The sequence below is a fragment of the Hetaerina americana genome, unplaced genomic scaffold (genome assembly GCF_022747635.1).
Source record: "Hetaerina americana unplaced genomic scaffold, ioHetAmer1.1.p SCAF_14, whole genome shotgun sequence".
Taxonomy (NCBI): Eukaryota; Metazoa; Arthropoda; class Insecta; order Odonata; family Calopterygidae; genus Hetaerina; species Hetaerina americana.
In genome coordinates this window covers 12,394,184-12,407,526 of record NW_027286514.1, presented here as the reverse complement: position 1 = coordinate 12,407,526, position 13,343 = coordinate 12,394,184, and positions in this window count along the sequence as shown.

Below are 13,343 nucleotides of genomic sequence, written 5' to 3'. Positions count from 1 at the left end.
GAAGACTCACGAACATAAAATATATAGAAAAAATAATAAATGAGGAAGTAAGTACTTCCCAAAGTCGATGGAAAAAATGGGCCTTTGAGAAAGTTATAGCAATATGAATAGGGATAGAGAGTAGATCCATCCCAAGGCACAATAGTTCACTCTTACGATAATTAAAGGAAGTAGAGGGGGGAATATTGAGAGGGGAGGGTCAAGGATGAATGAGGAGAAGCAAGTACGAGTAGTAATTGGAGACGTCGGTGCAAGGAATGAAACGACGAGCAGGTAGCACGATAGCTTGGAGAGCTGTTGCAAACCAATAATCGGACTGATAACCCACGATGATAATTACCTGAAAAGGATTAACTACTCGCCCCGTGTAGGGGAAGGATACGAGTACTAATTGTACGTTATACAAATTAAACAGTACTACTTCTATTTTGATCAGCCTTCCACAGGTCCAATACTCAATAGGATCAAATAACGGTCCAATAGAAATCGTTAACTTGGTTTTACCTCGGGCCGGACTTTTCAAACCCAGAAACCTGGACGACCACATATTCCGCAATTAGCTTATCGCGGAAACAGTGATATACTGGAAATACCATTTTTGCCGTCCCATATTTCGCGGGCCGGTAAAAAGAAAAACCTCAGCAGTTGGCACCCAGTTCGTGGGCAAGCCGACTGCTTTGTCAAGAGAGAATCACGCTGTTCCGTTTATTTATTTACTCATCTGAGTTAATCATTGCCGAAAGCCGGGATCCAATTGACCTTGAATTGGTAACATGTAAGTATAAACAAGTGATACTGTATTTTTTCATCTTAAAATAGTTTCCTTGTCCTTTTACACCATTCACTCTCATGGCCATGCGCCCAGTAGCTTTAGCGTAAGAAATATATAGTTTGGTGGAGGAATTCCCATTATAAATACGCTTGCACTCGGTAAAGCAACGTTTTCTTTCCAGTGCAAACAAGCGTAAGAATAGTTACAGTAAATCTCTACCCCGGTAATGGAACGGAGTGTCTATTGAAGATAAGCCAAAACTTGCGTCAATATTGTGCAAATGATTCTTGAACGTCGGAAACATCCGATTTACACCATCGAGGCAATTGGATCAATGTTGACAGCCAGCGATTAGTACACTACATCTGCGGAATATTTCTACCTACGTGATTGTTCGGTCAAAAGTAGAAGGAAAAGTACCACGTGATTCGTCAAGTCCTTGCGCTTGTACTGTTGGTTGATTTTCGGCCTGTGCATACGTCATGTTCATTTACTATTAATACTGAGTGCATATGTTGGACGTTAACTCATCCCTAACTTCGCAATGTTGCTAATTCATTCTGAATTTATGCAAATAGTCGGATAAATAGTTATGTAATCAGTCGATTAAAGATCCGTGACTAATGAGATTTGAAGGATTCGGGCGTTGAGGGTGCACGTATGAAGCTACAGAAACCGCGGCGAGGATGAACCAAAGAAATCAAAAAGAGCATGATGTACGCTATATTGACTTTACTGTGTAAATATTATTTAACTGAGACTCTGGCATGCCTTCTTTGATACATATTTCTGGACGTAATATTGGGACAGCGGAGGTAAATAAAATCAGATCGCCCTTGGAAGTAAATATTGGCCCAACATCGAAATCCACGACAGGTCACTCGTATCAACGCGACGATTCTCGCGGTGCCTTCGGTCTACTCGACGCTACAGCTCTTTGAATCCTCCCTCGACCTCAATCGGCGTCCAGCTCTGTCCAGAAGTTCAGTTGACTTAAGAAATAAATACTAAATTAACCCAATAAACCCTCCCATAAATTTCAGAGTGATAATTATGGGCGAAGATACGTCCTTCAAAGCTCTCCCAACCAGCGGATCACTCGGATGCGAATGTCAATTGGTAGCTACTTACAAAACTTCTATATTTCCATGTATTGTCAATATTTTAAAGGCGAGAGAGTTATTGAATACTGTAATCACAGTCTTAAAATTTATAAATGATAATTTTATTAAAATATAAAATATCGTGAAACGAGATGCATACCCAAACGATGCATAGCATGCTTCAAGTATTTTGGTTAAATAATAAGCTAATTTTGTTTCGAGTGGGTAAATATGAATCAATATCATTAATAAATAATTCTTGTGTCGATTTTATTACACTAATAAAATTAGATTTCATTGTTACCCTGCATAAAATATGCTTATTATAACTATGACGATTATATGTAGCACTTGCCGACATTTGATGGTAATTTTAATGTGCCAATGTTTTTTACATAAACAATTCGAAATACCTAAATTTTATTTTTAAAATAATCTTGGTCAAACGAAAACACTGGACGACTCAGCTTCCGTGATGGCCTCGGTTTACATTGGTACGTTGACTACTTGGTCATTTAGCAACCTGCAGTTGCAATTTGGAATGTGTAGTTCGCATCAACGATTTTGGTTTTTCGACACAGGTGGATTTTGGCAATATTTTAATTCTGTAGTCCACAGTTTCTATATATGTTTCAGACGGATACAATCTTAAAACCTTCACATTTCTTAGACTCGGCTAACTAAACATAGCCTCACACACTTCACTAAAATACAGCTTTATTTCAATTCCGTATCTCGTATTCTACCTCCGTTCCGACCTCCGTGCCTATCTTTTTCTACCCCTACCTCGTTTGTCTACCGTTCTCTCATATGGCACAGTCTTCAACAATACATCGCCAGCCAAACTACTTTGCATATTGAATGATAAAAATATTTGCAACTCTTTTGGAATTAACATTTTCCAAATTTATATTTTTTCCAAATGGATGGGTAACATATGCGACACAGTTGATTATTTTTTGAAGGAAATCTATATTCGGCTCGGAATCCGAACCAAACGCCAATGTCACGTGCCGAACTAGAATTATTGAGTTCAACCTATGGCTCATACATGTCCTTTGGTGAAATATATCATTTTAGTGCGACCGTGCTCTCACAACTGACGAGGGGCCTACTTGAAGTTTACAAGTACACGTAGTTTAACAGGTCTAGCGTTGAAATGACAACCAATATTACAACATGTAAATACCGTCTGCATTTCATAGGGAGTCATTTTAAAAATTTTGAAGATGCATACGTTTATTTTTGAACGACTATCGTTTGAGTTTTTACAATGAGATTAAGACTCCAGACTACTAATATGGCGAGTGAAATGGCTTAAGGTGTGATCATTTCGGCAATTACTCCATCGAATGGGAGCTTTAACTGAGAACCCGGGAGTCATTTTTCAAGAGTAGGCTAATGCCAACCCGGAGTTTCATTTCACTTTCCTCTCGCTGACCACGACTCACAGGGTCACGGTTTGAATTGTAAAGATTCCTATAAGTCCTGCCCCACCCACCCGCGACATTAATAACCTCTGAAGTCTCGCGACTTTTTAAGACAACCACAACTCCTTCCAGTGTTTTGATGAGGAATTGAGAGCTAGATTTCCAAGCATTGACCAATGGGTTGTGGCACCCCATGGCGACTGGTGTGAAGTGCTAGATTACAACTCACAACTAACTTGGTGCTAACCGCCTTCCCGGGATGTCTTTACCGAAGAATCACTAAAGCCCTAACTTAAACTCTCATCATAATTAGCAAACGCGAACCCCGCAAGTCTATATGGCCAATGACCGAATTTAAACATTAAAATATCATGCTGATGAACAAAGAATACTAAGAATAATGTACAAGTTTCGACCATACGGAATTGTTAGATCAAATAAAAAGATGATGAGGAAGATAAGTATGATACTCCACAAGCAAAGTTGATGCTTTAAATCGAGAAGACATCACCATGCGTCGTCGTTCCCTACTTCGTAGTTCGACGTTCCGAAATGATTGCCATAATAATGAGAAGAATAGCTCCCCCCTTAAAGTTACTGCTTTCAATCTTGCAGCTCAGTTCATTTTCAATACATCTACGCATCAACTGTAACAAACACTGCATTCATCCATCATTAACGTCACCAGAGTAAAATATTTTCGTAAGTAATTTCACTCGTGAGCTTCTTTCTGCATTTGAAATCAAATGGAGATCATCCTGCACGACAAAGCTTATTTTAAAACTTGTGCCAGCGACGACCGCTTCCAGGAGTATGCAATCCCAGAAGGATAACACCTCGTAGAGCTTTATAACTTTGATGTCCACAGTAGCAGTGACATTTATCGCGTGTATCATCGCATGTACGCAACATCCAAACGAAAATGTTAAGCCAAAACAATTACAAATATCAGAAAATATGAAATTGCAATTCAAAAGTTTTGATACGCTCATACAACCAATACCAACTATACAAGATAAAATTACCGGAGGATTCATTTATTTTCATCATTATTTATATTTACCGAAGGGATCAGTCTTTAATAATCTCTAAATATCAAATCTTTCCGTTATCACAACACATCTCGGCTAATCGCGACGGGGACGTAACCGAAAATAACATTTCAGATGTTGCTGCACATCCCTGATCAAAGGTCACTAAACATTCGCGACTTCCTCCTCATTCCGAACCTCAAAAAACCGCCTTTAGCTTTCTTCCTCCTTTTTCAGCGGCAGGCTGTGTTAAGGACACCAACCCCATGGTCACGAAGTTAACTGTTCACTCCGTTCACGCATAGGAAACGTGACTCTCGTAATTAGCGTATGGCTAACTAAATAGAATGGAGATATTCCTAGGGGAAAGCGAATTTTTCGATTTAACTGGCACTTGCTATCTATCTACAGGGACAATAGTTCATTTTCATACAATTTGATATGGTTTAAGGCAACTGACATTCACAGACGTGATTGACATGAGAGGCTTATCAAATGTAAGATAAATATGTTTGTTGAATTACTGAGTGTGAAACATTAGTTTCAATCATAATGAGGTAACCTAGGGATCTTCTTCACTTTGTGGCGACTGGATTTGATTCAGAGGATTCTCTAGGACAGCAGGATTTTTCTCGTTTGAAATTCGATTTCGTATTTGAGGTTTTAAGAACGCTTTAAATGTAGAATTGCGCCCAGCAGGTAGCTTGAGCAATGCCGGCACTAAGTTTCTCTTCACATTCCTTGATAATCAACCAATTTAACTGCCTCCAAAAAGTATTTATCTCATAAAAGATCATAACTGTACAGATTAATGTAAACAAATCACGCAGTTCAAACATTTGAAAAAATCGAATTATTCTGAATACCACGCTTGAATAAAAGTTTAACCGAGGTCGATGTCTCGAGGTCAAAATTATGAGTAACTAGTCTCCATGTTAAGCTGAGCTGTCATCATTCGCGATGCATCGGCAAAATTACTGCGCGATTCGCAGATCTAAACTGTTCTTTTTCTACGACATTGACCGCAGAGCGTTTCGAAGTCAGGGTGAAGATCATTTAACCACGGTTTTCCGAATCATCAAATAAACACTCAGTGCCTTCTTGAGTGCGGAGACCATCCATTCATAAATACTTTGCGATGCTCCAAACAAAGAGTGAAGCCCAGTATTCACGGCACGGCCTTCGTCACTATCAATCATTTCACGGACAAAAGAACCGAACGGTCGATCAGAGTGATTCGCCTCCGGCGTGGATCTTTGGGGAGCCCTTATCCACCGCCTCCCTAACGTAGATAAGCCGCATGCACTCAAGCCCGTCACAAGGGTTTTGGGCACTCTCGTGGTTTTTTTAATATTGGCGTGCCCCTTTTTTCACTGTAACCATAACGATTGAGATTTAAATATTTTCAACAAATTTAGCCCCCAACTTTTAGCGCCTTTGTGTTTAGAACAGTATTAAGACTTTGAGTAGGCATAGGATTTACCTGGGAGTTGCTAACATTACACTTATTCAAAGTATTATAGCAATTAAGGGTAGGTTTAGGACGGTCCCTAGAGTTAATTACTTCCCGTGTATACCGAGAACTTCTTATTTTTTCCCTATATTATTCCTCAGTTTGCAACTTCTACCAGCTATCATGTTCTCTAAAATGTCTTGTATTACTCCCCTCCCTCAACCTCGTTTACCTAATGTTCTACCTTCTACTACGCCCTGACCACCACCCTACTAGTGGTTAGGTGGAAGAAGGGACTATCTAGTCTCAATCTCATCCTAATAAAGACGTTTTACTATGATGGACCTTGGATAATACTATCATTATTATCCAAGAGAAAATTATGAGGCATAATGGAGTGAATCTTATTTTAACCCAACTAAAGTAGATTTAGATCCTTCAAGTTTACCTCAGTTTTCAAATACTTACGAAATGAATTCCATAGTTCTTTTTACACAAAGTATATAGGGAGATATTTCATGCAATCAATCGTATTTATCATTACAACTGGCAGATTGATGCTATGGAGGCGTAGGGAGGAGAGGAGGGGGACCTTTAAATACAAAAATAACAAGATTTCACTCGTCCGATACTCAATCTCATCTCCTGGCCTTCATTCAACGACCCAACAAACCTTGAACATGCAAATCACTTAATTATCATTAACAGTTTAAAAACAAGAAAATGGCCTACAAACTTGTATTTTGTGGAAGGAAGAATCTAAACCGCCAACCTTATATTTTATTGGTAAACTCATTCATCAAACTGATAAAACAAGCGAGTGGACCGTATTAGGTCCGCCTTCTAGGCAAGCCCAACTTCGTCTGACTAGGTTTAACTAGAGTCACGTCTAGGCTGATCCCTGCACCAAACCGACACAGACCAGGCCAATGAATGCTGCGTCCTCACCTTCTCAAGAGAGATAGATGTTGAGGCTCGGAAATTACGTCGCGAAATGAAGAGTTTGCTTTTAATTTACAGAAGACTACAAGAATTCTTACTCTCCATCTCATTCCAATTTCCGCACCTCGTTAACACTGCGGCCCGCGAGTAAAAATTCAGTATTTAGAAGAATTTGCATTTCATTGTAATAATTAGGAATTGAGGTGGTTTCTCCTCGTATTCACGCGGCGAAAATCCTCCATATGGCAATAAAAATTGAAACCATAGAAATGACGCCCCAACCCCTTATCCTGATGTTAGCCTACGATTGTGATTTTCTATCGTGGGGCGATTATCGGCCATAGTTCGGCTATGTTAGTGGAAGGAAGTATTCCCTTTTGATCTCTACTCTTAATATTAAATGTGCTCGTCACTTCAATAATCGGACATTCAATATGAAAATTTTTTCCTAATGTACTTCGCTCATTATTTTCCCTAACGGTCAAACTGAACGAAGAGAACTTTTCAGCAGTTGATAAGTTTCCCCCGCATAGTTTTTATTGTCTCCCCGGTTCCGTCACAGCAACGAGCTTCTCGGGCGCTTCTTATCATGCACGTGGGAGCATTTCATGGTTAATTGCGACCGTTACAACATCTGTTGCCAGCTACGACTCTAAAAGGTGTTGGGAGTCGGGTCTGTACGGAGAGAAAGGAGCGGGGCGTTCAAACGTTCATTACGGCTGAATTTGAAAGATAAATAAATTCCATTGTCAGGTGACAGCATTCGAAAGTTGCGTCCAACCATGCAGCGAACGGATATTCTCACTCGCACGTCATGCACCAACACGGGGCTTAAAATCCTGCGAAGTTGATACGAACACACGCCTGCCTACCTCTCTCTCATCATGCCATCGTCAAACTCGACCATATCTCCGCGGATATAGGGGAATGCAACGCTGGCCAATATCGATCATCCAGGATGGAAGAAAAAAAACTCTCTTAAGAGAACAGAAGACAGTGATCGGACAAATTTATGCTTGCTCCCACTCATCAGGGCGCTGAGACTTTCTCATTCCCCACTGCCCCTTACCTCTCGATGTTGTAAGTGCGCAAAACTTCTTGAGTGTTCAGCTCCACCGAAGTACGGGATTTTTCTTGAACGACACTTTTACGAGTAGGCTTGAACAACAGCATTTGTATGGATGATCACAGGGACCTATCCATCAATCGCTTGATCGATTTTGTACATCGACGAGGAGTCGAGACGTTGCTGTTAGATTCCTCCTCAGATACGAACTGCAGGGCTATCCCATTTAAATTGCGAAACCCGTAGCCCAATGTTTGCGTCCATTATCTTTCGGGATGCGCCGTTGAGATCTTCCTATCACCATCGTAAGACCAAGGCATGGGTAGTTGGGGGGGGGGGGAAGGAGAGTAGGGAGGGGGAGGGGCGGGAGGAAGGAACAAGCATGCTCCCTTTGTTTGCTACCTTATTACAATAACATAATGGGGTGAAGGGACAACAAAGTTTTATCCATTCTGCAGACCGTTTTTCCTCCCCTGACAGACCTAGTACTTCTTTGCTTGTTTTCTTATCCATCCGTTTTACTTTTCCCATCTTTCACCACAATTTGCCCAAATCTTATACAGAATTTCTTCATACAGAACATTATTACTTTACACGAAATTCAGAAGACTCAATGTTTTACTAGAATTAGGGAGGCATAACCAGCATATCAGGGTTCAATAAAAATAGTATCCTAGCAGCCAGGGCAGCCAGCATTCATTTATTAATTAAAAATAGCAATTTTCCACAAAAATAAAATTTAATGCGACCGGTTTCAATGTTACTACATCATCATCAGGTGACAGTTAAACCTCAGAGTCCAGTATATATATGATATATATACCTATATCTATATATGATATCATATATATACTGGACTCTGAGGTTTAACTATCACCTGATGATGATGTAGTAACATTGAAACCGGTCGCATTAAATTTTATTTTTGTGGAAAATTGCTATTTTTAATTAATCATGATATTCCACCATATCACGCCTGAAACGTCTCTTTTTATTCATTTATTAGTTGTCTCGGTTCATTAAGTGTCTCGGGTCCAAATCCCAGGAGGCATATGCCTTCCCTAAGCATATGCCTTTAGATTGACCTCGCATGAAATCGAAGAGGTGTAATTTTTTGGTGACTAGATTTCATAGAAACCAAATGGTGATACGTGAAGGAGTTGGCCCCCTAACCAAAATGTTTGAATTCTATAGGCCTTACATCTCATTTCAGGGTAGTCCCTACACTCAGATGTAAAAAACAAACTTAAGGTGAGCTTTTGCAGATGGCAGAGAATACAAAAAATATTTCAATAACTATTAAAAAAATTAATTTTTCTAATTAATAAAAATCATTAATTTTCTTTTAATAAAATATAGTAAATATGGAGATAATTTTAAAAATTAATTCCAGAGACTTTTGTGTACCTTTTGTTGTAAAACTACTCTTGTTAACTCTTGATATTTTTTGAACAATTTTGATGGGAGGGAACACTGAAATGCTATCATGATATTTATGGTTAACTGAAATCATTCCTAAGAACAAAAACAAGCATGCTTCTAATACCACATAAGATCATCAGGGAAAATAACACATGGAAAAAAATCCTTACATATGCTAACAACAGAATGGGGAGAGTGAGGGGCAGAGGAAGTGATTGGTCAACTCGGGGAGGGATTCTTATTTTATTGAATTCAACTTTTAACCTGATAATGAATCCTACAACTAAACACATGACTGTGTTTCAATAAACATCATTGTGTAATAGAAATATTACTTTGTTTGCCATCATGAAGGAATTCCAAGTAGTAAAGCCTGTAAGTCTCCTTTGACACAAAATGATTAGTAATTAAAGGTAGTCTGAATGGAGGTATAACCTTCAAGGTTTTGAGAAGTTCAGTTTTGGAAATTGTTTGAATTCTTATACTGATAGCAATGCATATTATATGTCACTAGCATTAAAGACTATTGATGACAAAGCTGTTGCACTGAAGCATCACATGAATTCATGGCTGTCCACCACTAAGGATGAGAAACAGCATGTCCGTAACTGTAGAATGTGGCAGGAAGTCCAGCACCATTATCATATTTAAGATTTCCAAGGAAAAGCTCACAATGGAATACTTCTTATTTAAAGTAGAGTATCATGCAATAAAAGCTTAATATCTTGCTCATTAAAAAAAAATTACGCCAAAAATGCTAGAACTAAATTCCAAAATAAATTCAAGCTTCAATAGTTTATATTTGTTCCTTGGAAATCTAAAATTTTATAGTTTGAAACAAATCATGTAACAGCAAAGCCACCATAAGTAATTTATCCAAAGATGAGGTGGTGGTTGCTCTCCAAGCTAACCTGTTAACTGCCAGTCTCCTCATTCCATAATTTTCTAATTTTATCTCTTCAATAAGTTTCAAGTTCTTTCTCATGTAATTCATACTTGGCTTGTACATATGTTTTCAATTTTACATTCCTTCCATTGTCATCTTGAGCATACTACTGTGTCTCGATATGCTACAACAATTTGCTTTCCTTTCCTTCTTGATAGTCTTCCATGGCCATCTGCCTTAACAGAGCACCATATTTCATTAAAAAAACACGAAAGTCCACATTGAAGTTTTTTATTCAATTTCCCTTGGAAGCAAAGGAAAGAAATTTAGAATATTTAAAAATGCGCATTAAATAGAATTTTCCTAAATTCTGAGGGGAATATCACAGAAGAATATTGCACAGTCACTTGTGCCGTTTCATTTTTTGGAAAGCATCTATACACGCCAATGCTTGGCACTTTGTTTGGATAAAGCAATTAAGTTGAAATTGAACCTAAATATAGCTGTGCAGGCCACCAGACCCACTCACAATGATTATAACAAACCCAACAGAAAAATCTAATTTTCAAAGAATTTGTCAGAATTCATTGAAACCCCAGATTCATTCACCTTTCTTATCCCTTTCCTTTCTACCTTTTACCCAATCCTTGACTTGAGGCGTTAGCCAACTAATCTCATTTGTATTTGTTTAGGTAAACTGTTTACGGCTTTTGGAGTTTTTCATTTATTTATTACTACTAGCCGTAAGAGCTCAATTCTATCAATAAGGCACAATGTAGTCAGAGAGAGTGAAGTCATACATGCATGATTATTTTTAAAAATTTATAAGGGCAGAAATAACCATTTCATAATAACAATATTTAATATCCAATGATATGACATTTATGTAATGTTATAATTAAGACCATAATGCCTCTGCACGTCAAAAAAAATACTTTTGTGACACATGGGAATAGAACTACCAACCTTTGGGCTAGTAGGGCATTGAGTGAACCACCAGCCTAACACATCTCTCAAGGGGAGAAAGTAAGAGAAATATGCCACATATGAGGTAAAATACTTAATAATAATAATTTGGCCCATTTGATTAGAATCGAGAAATTTATTGTTTCAATTTTTTGGGGCTACTTATTTTTAAACCCCCAATACAATTTTGTTCATTTTTTGCAAAATATGAGTTACATACCCTTCCTTTCTGTTGTTTTTCCTCTTCCCACTCTATCTTTTGTTGATAAATCTATCCAATATTTCATAATCGGTTCCTTGTGTAACCATTTTCCAAATTGTTGGACGTTATACAGATTACCAAGGATAGCTTCCCGTTCGCATCTTTCCTTGGCATAAATTTGGCAATAAAGGAATGTTACCGCGCCCTCCTCCATCATGCGTTCTCACCTCCTCTCCTTATTTTCCCCTATTTTCTTGATGTATGTTATAAACTCCCTGGGTCCTTTTAAAATTTTTGTAATTTCTTTGTTTCCAAGTTTTTAAGTTGACCTTCATTCTTTCCTTCACGCTAGGTAGGAATTGTCTGGTTGTTTTCCCCTTTTCTGATGTTTCCCATTCTCATTTCTCCAGGAAATACGCTCTTATAACCTTCCTGTTCCATTTCTCAGTTAGAGACAAAGTTATATCTACTAGAGTAGCCTCTTCTATCTGGCTTATCCATGACTTGATTCTTCTTTCCTCTATTGAGAATGTTATCGGCTGTATCCCGCTTATTATTTGTAGAGCTACATTACAGACCATACATCTACATCTACTTAATACCCCGCAATCCACCACAAGGGCATGTGGCAGGGGGTGCTAGGTCACTACCCATAAAAAGTAACACAACGACATGCAAAACTATACCCGCAATGGCAAATTAATTCATGCAAAAATCCTTTCATTTGACTTGCATGCAAATACATATACTATCATCTAACAAATAATAGCACCTTCGGATGCAGTAAGAAATTTATCCAATAACGTGTAATTTGAAAAGTAGGACGGCGAAAGTCCACCACCACATGGACAGGATGTAGATGTATGCATCCCAGGGGCCAATCAATGACCATATTTTAGCTCTTGGATATTGCAATTGGCAAGATCGCTGGGCCTCTTCCTGTTTCCTCTGGATTCTGCTCTAATTTAGCCTCTCTCCCCATACCTCACAGCCATATGCAAATACTAGGATGGTGACTCTATGGTATATAGTTCTTAAGCTATTTGTGGTGATGCCAAATCTGTTTTTGCACAGCCTTTGTTAGTTGTTAAATACTTTCTTGACTTTGCCTCCTGCATAATTTGCGTGTTCTTGGACAGTTAGTCTGTCATGAAATTCAATGCCCAGGTATCTAAGTATGGAGGCTCTTTTGACCATAGATTTTAATAGCTGGGTTTAGTAACAATTTTTTCACAAAAAATGATGTATTTTGTCTTATTAACAGAAATTTTTAATTTTACTTCTGCACTCTATGACTCCACTAAATGGCAACATTCCTTTGCGAAGTTTTCTATTTCTCTCCTGGAATTTGCAGGCATTGTGATCACAGCATCATCAGTTAAGGCCGTCCATCTGCAGTTTTCAGGAAGGAGTTGATTCAATAGATTGTACATGGTGATGTTCCAAAGAAAAGGACCAAGTATGGATCCCTGTGATGCCCCTTTTGTAATGCTCTTTTAGGCTTCCAAGTTATTTAGCTGTATTCTGGTTGTTCTATTCAAGAAATAATGTTTAATGAGTTCCACTATTGGCCCCGGAATTTTATAACTTTTGAGTTGGTTTATGCAATAGGGCCACCATAAGGAATCAAATGCTGTTCAATTGTTCCCAGCTCAACTTTATGGAATTCATATTTATTAAATGAAGAATACAATGTATCTTTCATTTCGTAGTCTATGAATAAGGCCACCTCATACTTACATAGGATTTTTCATTTCTAGCAGCAGTTTCATTGCAGCGGCTGCGATGGATCTGCCTTTTCAGAATCCAAATTGGTAAATTGGTTTGCTTTTGTAAAGTAGGTCCTCACCAACTACTTCTTCGATTTTCATTTTGATAGTTCTTTTAAACGTTTTCCCCATTTCCGGTAGTACTGTTATGGGTCTGTATGCCTTAGGATCAGAAGGGTGTTTTTCTTTAGAGTTCAAGATGGCACATAGGACACCCTTTTTCCATGCTGCAGGAAAGTATTTGTTTCTGCAACAGTCCTGTAGCAATCTAGTTAAATAGTTGAGGATAACTGGCTTGGCT